Here is a 9,233-nt window from a genome sequence, read left to right on the forward strand (position 1 = left end):
AGCGTCTTTTAATTTCATGGCTGCAATCACCATCTGCAGTGATTTTAGAGCCCCCCAAAATAAAGTCTGACACTGTTTCCACTGTTTCCCCATCTATTTCCCATGAAGGGATGGGACCGGATGCCATGATCTCCGTTTCCTGAATGTTGATCTTTAAGCCAACTTTTTCACTGTCCACTTTCACTTTCATCAAGAGGCTTTTTAGTTCCTCTTCACTTTCTGCCATAAGGCTGGTGTCATCTGCATATCTGAGGTTATTGATATTTCTCCCGGCAATCTTGATTCCAGCTTGTGCTTCTTCCAGCCCAGCGTTTCTCATGATGTACTCTGAATATAAGTTAAATAAGCAGGGTGACCATATACAGCCTTGACATTCTCCTTTTCCTATTTGGAACCAGTCTGTTGTTCCATGTCCAGTTCTAACTGTTGCTTTCTGACCTGCATATAGGTTTCTCAAGAGGCAGGTCAGGTGGTCTGGTATTCCCATCTCTTGAAGAATTTTCCACAGTTTCTTATGATCCACACAGTCAAAGGCTTTGGCATAGTCAATAAAACTGTATAAAAATTTAAAATATAAAGGAAAAACCAAGGGTCCAGACAATCAGCAGTTCTGCTCACCACAACCCCACAAAAAAAAGGCAGGCTCAGCTCTGGCAGTTCTGACAGTCTTGCTAGACTGCACACCAGGTTAGGTTTGCTGAGGTGACGAGACCTGCCCTAATAGAGCACCCAGAGCGCAGGCAGCGCGGCTCACAGGCAGGCCTTCCCTGTGCGAGGGGGTGTCGGGCAGTGAACACGCTGGCGCCTGTCTGCTCCTCCCTCAGCCCTGCCTGTGGACCCTCTGAGCCCACGTGCGAGGTACCACTCTCCCCACACACCGTTTTAGAAAACTGGACACCTTGACAGACAATTCTATCCGAAAGTCAGGTTTAATCTCATAAATGTATCAAACTTCTCCCCCGCCCCTTTTTTTCTGCCAGTTTTGAGGCATAACCGACACGCAGCACTGTGTGTATCAATGGCGTCCGGTATCGTGACTTCCGTAAACTTCTTTTATTTCTGTGTGTGAGTTGGGGCTGTGCTGGATCGTGTTGCTGTTCAGGCTTTCTCCAGCTGCCGCCGGGAGGCCACCCTTTGCTGCAGTGCATGCGCGTCTCACCGCGGCGGCGTCTCTCACCGCAGAGCACAGGCTCCAGGCGCCCGGGGTTAGTAGTTGTGGCACTGGGGCGGAGTAGTTGTGGCACGCGGGCTTAATTGCTCCACGGCATGCGGGATCTCCTTGGACCAGGGATTGAACCCGTGATGCCTGAGTTGACAGGTGGATTCTTATCCACTGTACCACCGTGGAAGTCCCAGCATCATGATTTAACTTATGTACTTCGTGAAATGATGACCATCATAACTCTAGTGAACATCCATCATCTCATACTACAAAGTGAAAGAAAAAAATTTTTCTTATGAGAAGAACCTAGGATTTACCCTCTTTACAACTTATATATAAGTTGTTCTTATATAGCAAACAGCAGTGTTCATTATATTGTACCTGACATCCCTCGGATTTGTTTTTCTTAGAACTGGAAGTTCATACCTTTTAACCACCTTCATCCAATTTATAAAAGTTTTACGATTTTAAATCCCTAGACTTGCGTTTTTTAAAAAGCAAAATTTGGGGCTTCTCTGGTGGTCTGGTGGTTACGACTTGGCCTTTCAGGGCAGGGGGTGACGGCTCAAGTCCTGGTTGGGGAGCTAAGACCCCGCGTACTCCTTGGCTGGAAACCAGAGCATATCTAAACCACAAGCAATAGTGCAACAAATTCAATGATTTAGAAATTCACTCATTTTAAAATTCAGGTGTATTCAATTTAAAAATGGTCCACACCCCCTGCCCCCCACCCCCGAAAAAGAAACTTTAAAAAAGGCAAAACTTGGGAGATGTGGTTAGTATTACTGTATATGGGGAAGCTCCTCGAGACCAGAAGGTCATGAGGGAGCCAGATGTGAGTCTGTGTGTACCAGAGAACAAAGGCCCTGAGGTGCCAAACATGAAGCGCACCGACAGCTACCTCTGTTTTGGTTGGCAGTGCTTTTCTAGATGGAGTCCTCTCCACTATGCAGACTGGAAAACTGCAGTCCAAAGAGGAATGGGGTTCGCTCAAGGGGCCCCAAGAATGAGAGGCAGAGCCGGGGGTTCTCATCTCTGGCCTCTGATCCCACCTACCGTTGTTCATTTCACCACATGACTCCTTAGGGGAACAGGAGACCTGCTCCTGGAGTTTTACATGAGGAGAATTGGCTCAGATGGTAAAGAATCTGCCTGCAGTGCAGGAGACTTGGATTTGATCCCTGGGTTGGGAAGATCCCCTGGAGAAGGGAATGGCTACCCACTCCAGTATTCTTGATTGGAAAATCCCAGGGACAGAGGAGCTTGCCGGGCTACAGTCCATAAGGTTACAAAGAGTTGGACATAACTGAAGCAACTTAGCGCACACACACACAAAAGATGCAATGGCACGTCATTTCAGAGGGGGCTGGTCTTCACATTCAAGGGAGACATGAACCCTAAGGAGGAGGCAGTGTTTCTTCCACTTCCATATCAAGATCTGTGTCACATCTTAACATTTCCACTTCACATTGCAGACCTATAATTAACTCATCATGATCAGTGAGTGGATTTTCCATTTTGTGTATTTTTCTGAAGCACTTGGGGCTCTTTGCTTTTTGTGGTAAAACCAGGAGGAGAAGGAAAGTTAGTCATAAAAATGATCAAGATTGGGAGAAAGATGCGCCACTGGCCTATCCGAGCACAGCGCAAGTACCCCTGATGCCGGAAACTCAGCCTCAGTGTACCGGTGCCAGACTGAATCTTGGCGACTTCAGGGGCAGTAGGCTGCCCAGGTGGCACTAGTGGTAAAGAACCTGCCTCCCAATGCCAGAGGCATAAGAGACTCAGGTTCGATGCCTGTGTCGGGAAGATCCCCCTGGAGAAGGCAGGACAACCTGCTCCAGTATTCCTGCCTGCAGAATCCCATGGTCAGAGGAACCTGGAAGGCCACAGTCCATAGCGTCACAAAGTGTCAGATACCACTGAAGTGACTTAGCACACACACACAGAAAAGCTTTATTGCTTTGCCAGGCAAAGTCCTGAGAAACTGTTTGTCCCAACCCCGGCTGGGATTTGGTGAGTTTAATTGCAATGGTTCAAGGGTAGGGTGCTGATAAGGAGCAGGGTGTGTGCAGGCCCTGCATTCCTTTAGTCTGGCCTCAGGAGGTCTCCTGACCTCTGGTTCTCCAGGAATGAAGAATGCTTCATCGAGTAGTTAACAACTTGCATTTCTTGGGGTTTTTAGTTCTGTTGTTGTTGTTCAGTCACTCAGTCGTGTCTGACTCTTTGTGACCCCAGGGACTGCAGTAAGCCAGGCTTCCCTTGTCCTTCACTATCCATCTTGCCCTCTGTTGTCCCCTTCTCCTCCTCCCTTCAGTCTTTCCCAGCATCAGGTTTTTTTCCAATGAGTGGGCTCTTTGCCTCAGGTGGCCAAATTGGAGATTCAGCTTCAGCATCAGTCCTTCCGAAGAATATTCAGGGTTGATTTTCTTTAGGATGGACTGGTTTAATCTCCTTGCTGTCCAAGGGACTCTCAAGAGTCTTCTCCAGCACCACAGTTGGAAAGCATCAATTCTTTGGCACTCAGCCTTCTTTATGGTCCAACACTCACATACGTACATGACTACTGGAAAACCATAGCTTTAACTACAGGAACCAAAGACATTATTATGTGTGTTCCTTGAGGCCGAGCCAGGATCCTGCACCAAGACTGTGCTGTTGTTTATTGGCAGCGCCTCCCTTATCTTTGCTTTCCCTACCCTCTCTGACAAGCAACTGTTTGAACCTGCCCTTTGGAACTCAGGGAAGTTCTTGGAGGCTGGAGTCTATTCCCCACAAACAAGAAATGGGGGACACAGAAAGCATTCATACCTAGGAGCCACAGAGAGTCCTGCTTGGTTTCACCCCCAACCAGGAGAGTTGGACGCAGGATCCATGCTGGGAATGCTCAGATGCTCAGTTGTGTCCGACTGCGACCCCATGGACTGTAGTCCGCCAGGTCCTCTGTCCATGGGATTCTCCAGGCAAGAGTACTGGAGTTGGTTGCTGTTTGCTTCTCCAGGGGATCTCCCCAACCCAAGGAACGAACTCACACCTCCTGTGCTCCTACATTGGTAGGTGGATTCTTTTTTTTTTTTTAATTAATTTAGTTTTTTAATTGAAAGATAATTGCTTTACAGACTTTTGTTGCTTTCTGTCAAAATCAAGAAGAATCAGCCATAGGTATAAATATGTCCCCTCCCTCTTGAACTTTCCTCCCATCTCCCTCCCCACCCCACTCCTCTAGGTTGTTACAGAGCCACTGTTTGACTTCCCTGAGTCATACAGCAAATGCCCATTTGGTTATCTATTTTACATATGGAATTGTAAGTTTCCATGTTACTCTCTCCATACATCTCCCCCACCTCCTCCTTCCCTCCCTCCACTCACCCCCCACCCCACCCCCGTGTCCGGTAGGTGGATTTTTTACCACTAGTGCCACCTGGGAAGCAGGATCCGTGTTCCCTTCCAAAATAACTGTGAGTCCCACATATATGAAACTTACAAGAGGAGAAATAACATGGCTTGTGAACTGAGTCTTGGGACCATGTTTTCAAGTCACTGTTGAGGCTGAGTTTGTTTTCTGTGGCCTGTCTCCACTGCAAGAAGAGCTGTCACTTTTTCTACTGGTGGATATTTCCCTTGGGGAAATGAAAACTCATGTGGAAAACAGTCACTCCCAGAAATGCTGGATAAACAGAGTGGGCAAATGCCCTCCTCGTTTTCCAAGGAGCAGACTGTGTAAACCAGAAAGGGGTACTTCAGATGTTAATCTTTGGCAAAAACTCTCAAATGAATTAGCAAATAGTGACTGGAGATAAAGTAAAACTTGGTTCAAAGGTCAACCTCTGAAATGATTCAGGTTGCTCTCCACTCTCTACCTTGGCAGGGAAGGGCAGGCCCCAAAGCAAGCAGCAAAGAGTACACTCTTCCAGGAATTTGGGAAGAAGCTCCTGACTCCCCACGGCAAAAACAACCCTGAAGAGAGACATGTGGGATCTGGGGCCAAGGGGGCTTTTCTCATCACTGGGAGACGTGCTGGGTGAACTGGCTATCCACTGAAGAAAGACCAAAGTAGAAGGAGAAAAGATAGGACAACATGGTTATGACCTTGGAGTTGGAGTGGGCACGGCCTCAAGCAAACACAAATCACAAAGGCAAACAGAAAGAGTGATGTCAGCCTTTATCAAAATGTGGAACTTATGATTCAGAATCAGGAATCACTAGAAGCTGAGATAAAGACAAACAACAAAGTTGGAGAAGGTATTTGTAATATATATATATAGATAGATAGATATGTGTGCATGTGAGTTCAGTTGCTTCAGTCATGTCTGACTCTTTGATACCTCTGAGACTGTAGCCTGCCGGGTTCCACTGTCTACGGGATTCTCCAGGCAAGAATACTGGAGTGGGTTGCCATTGCCTCCTCCAGATCTTTCCAACTCAGAAATCAAATGTACATCTCCTGCGTCTCCTGTACTGCAGGCAGATTCTTTACCAGTGAGCCACCAGGGAAGCCCATAATATGTGTGTGTACATGTATTTAGGTGTATGTGTGTACACATATACAGATATATTTATGTATATGCAGAAATGGATACACATACACATAAAAGCTGGATTATTATCCAGACTTTGTTAAAAACTACTATCAATCTGTAGGAAAAAAGACCAAGACCAACAACCCAATGGAAAAATAGATAAAAAGATGAGCAGCCAGTTCATAAGATGGGAGGGTCCAGAGAGACCTTTGTTTTATCTCGACAGTGCAAATTTTTAATACTTCCAGGGAGGGCTTATTCTTATATGAATTTTATAAAGAAAATAAAGAAGAAAATCATCTGAAGATGAAACCCAAGCCATGAGAAGTATTAGTTTGCCAACATGTAGGGAGCACTTAATCTCTAAAGTATGAGCTCCTTGGCAACTACAGAGCAGCAAAGACCAGAGCTGGACCCAAACAGGACTCTTAAGAGGGAGGCCCAGCCCCTCTCAGCTCTGTGCCTGGCAGCCCGCAGGGGTCTTGGCTGTTCCAGGGTGCTGAGAAGGATGGACTCCAAATTTAAGACCCTCTGATCACCATTCTACCATTAATGTTCCATTACAGATGTTGTTTGGTCACTAAGGCATGTCCGACTCTTTGCGACCCTATGGACTGTAGCCCTCCAGGCTCCTCTGTCCACGGGATTCTCCAGGCAAGAATACTGGAGTGGGGTGCCATTTCCTCCCCCAGTGGATCTTCCCAAGCTAGGAATCGAACCCACATCTTCTGTCTCCTGCATTGGCAGGTGGATTCTTTACCACTGAGCCGCCTGGGAAGCCTTGAAGCGTCTGTGCCCCCTCCATTCCCCTGGCCTTGATTACACTCTGGCCTCTCTGTGAGAACCTGGTTTCTCAGCCCCACCAGTGCTCAGGGGAGCCCAGCCTGCCACCCGGCCATCTAGTCCTGTCTCAACCAAAGCTGGAGTGGGATTGGGGAATGTCTCCACCCTGTGCATTGTAGCCAACTGAACTCAGGACTTTCACATATGATCAGAATCTTCTAGCTCAAGAGGTCACGGTTCATGGTGCCAGAGCCTAGCAGGCTGGGGGATCCAGGATCATGAGAGCATCCTGCCTTCCCCTCTGTGGTTGGCTGCCGAGGAGGCACTACAGATTGGCTGAACACTTCAGAATGAACAATAATAACAACATTTTATTTCAAACACAGCTTGATGTTTTTATTTTTTAATTGCAGTATAATTGCTTTACAATGTTGCGTTAGTTTCTGCGTACAACATCATGAATCAGCTGTACGTATACATAGATCCCCTCTCTCTTGAGCCTCCCTACCCCCCCAGGTCATCACAGAGCACCCAGCTGAGCTCCCTGTGCTGCACAGCAGCTTCCCGCTGGCTGAAATGATGTGGATGAACCTAGAGCCTGTCACAGAGAGCGAAGTCAGAAAGAGGAAAACCATATTTAGAGGAATGCATGTATATGGAATATAGAAAAATGGTACTGATGAGCCTATTTGCTGGGGCAGGAGTAGAGGGGAAGGAGCAGAGAATGGACCTGTGGTCACGGGGTGGGGGGTGGGGGCAGAATTTCATTGACATATATACACAGCTTGAATTTTATCCTATTCTCAGGAGGCCCAAAGGGATAAAGTCCCCTAATCTCACACCTGAGGTTCAGAATTGAGAAATCACCCTGCCTTGGAACAGGAACTTTTATTTTGTAACTCCAGTCTCTGCTCCTCTGTGCCTGGTGTTCTGTTTGGGAGTCTCCCCAGGGTGATGGTGCCTCCAGATAAAGTTGTAATGAGAGAGGCGGGAGGGGGACAGTGAAAAGGCCGGGCAGAGAGTAAACAGACCTTCTCCAATCCAAAGTCTAGGCAGCAGGGCACTCAGTAGGTCTACAGAGTGACTCCTGACTGCCTATGAATGCCCTCTATTCAGGAATCCAGCCTTTTGTTTAAGGGTGAAGAGCGTTCTGAAGAGCGGAGAACTGGCCGAACTGGTCTGGCCACTCAGCAGAAGTGAATACTTCCCCCTGGGGCCAGGACTCAGGTGAATGATGTCATCGATATTTTCAGGGCAATTCTAATCTGTGATTAACTTTTATCTCTGCTGTGAAATAATAGCCTCCTTTTCAGACTGCTAACAAGAAATAAAACTGGCTGCCTGGAGCGGGCTGTTTCCTACTCAGCTCAGACCCTGGAGGGCAGCTCTAAACAGAGGCAGCCTTGAGAAGGCTGATGGGGTACCCCTGGGGAAAGCCTGGGGTGAGGGAGGCTGGGGATGATGGGGGAGATGCGGACAGGAGTCCTCCAAGTCCTGGCCTTTGTTATTCCAGGCTCCTCTGTCCATGGAATTCTCCAAGCAAGAAGACTCAAGTTGGTAGCCATTCCCTTCTCCAGGGGATCTCCCCCATCTAGGGATCGAACCCACGTCTCCTGAATTGCAGGCAGATGCTTTACCATCTAAGCCATTTGTTATTCCAGTGTACCCAGCTTTCCTGACCTGATTTCAAACTCGGCTTCCCCAAAGCAGACAGGCCACTTTCTCCTGTCCTCTCTTCTTGTTTAACCAGGAAGCTTTGATAGAACCATCTAGCAATTCTTGAGTCCTGCCTCATTCGGGCCTGTGTTGAATCCCTCTGTGGGCACAGCAACACCTCGGAAGGCCTCCCCATGACCTCACCTTTGCCAGATACTTAATTTTTCAGCCCACATCAGGCCTCAGACAAAAGGAAGCCAGAGTTGTTTTTCTAAAAGACATGTTTGGGATTTCCCTGGTGGAATAGGGGACGGGAATCTGCCTGCCGATGCAGGGGCCATGTGTTGGCTCCCTGGTCCGGGCAGATTCCACATGCTGCAGAGTGACTGGGCCCTCACACCAGAACTGCTGAGGCCTGCATGATGCAACTACTGAAGCCCAGGCACCTAGAGCCCGCGCTCCGCAACAAGAGAAACAACTGCAATGAGAAGCCCTCATACTGCAACTAGAGGAAGCCCACACACAGGGACAAAGACCCAGCACGGCCAAAAATTAAACTAAATAAATAAAATCAGAGACATGTTTGTGTCTCTGTCTAGAGTTCCCACTATAGGGACACCAGAACTTAGCATTCAAGACCCTTCACAGTCCATAAATGAGAACCTTGGGTTCTGGATCTCAAGACCATTGGGAAAATCATGCGTGAATCAGACAGGTGAATCCAGGGCTTTCTTTTGGTCAATATTTTGTTTACTCCATTTTGATGGAGACAAAATACCATATCTATGTGACCCCACATAGATAAGAGGGCAAAGGAGAGGTCTGTTCAGCTCAACAGGGCCAGTGCAGGGGGCCATGCACAAGGCCTTGGGGGCTGTGGAAATTAATGACTATACAGCTTGGTGGTGCTTTTCTCCAGAGAGGGGCCTGGCCCATGTCCCTTCCAGTGGGTTAAGTTCCCCTCCAAGAGACCTATTGACAGGAAAAGAATTGAGTCACTCAAGTGGGTTGACCCTTATGACCTCAGCACTGAAAACCCTCAGGTTTTCAACCTGTTTCTTAAACGGGGCTGAGAAATGAGAAAAGGACCCTGGGGGCAGCAGGAAATAAGA

General features: G+C 47.8%; 1 long non-coding RNA gene across 1 annotated transcript; it reads left to right on the forward strand.

Annotated features, from left to right (window-relative positions):
* Nucleotides 1-4,196: 4,196 nt before the first annotated feature.
* On the forward strand, nucleotides 4,197-8,701 carry LOC133256649 (uncharacterized). Its single transcript, XR_009739255.1, has 2 exons — nucleotides 4,197-7,692; nucleotides 7,979-8,701. It is a non-coding gene; the product is annotated as an uncharacterized LOC133256649 (long non-coding RNA).
* Nucleotides 8,702-9,233: the final 532 nt, after the last annotated feature.

This window comes from Bos javanicus, chromosome 11 (genome assembly GCF_032452875.1).
Source record: "Bos javanicus breed banteng chromosome 11, ARS-OSU_banteng_1.0, whole genome shotgun sequence".
NCBI classification, from domain to species: Eukaryota; Metazoa; Chordata; class Mammalia; order Artiodactyla; family Bovidae; genus Bos; species Bos javanicus.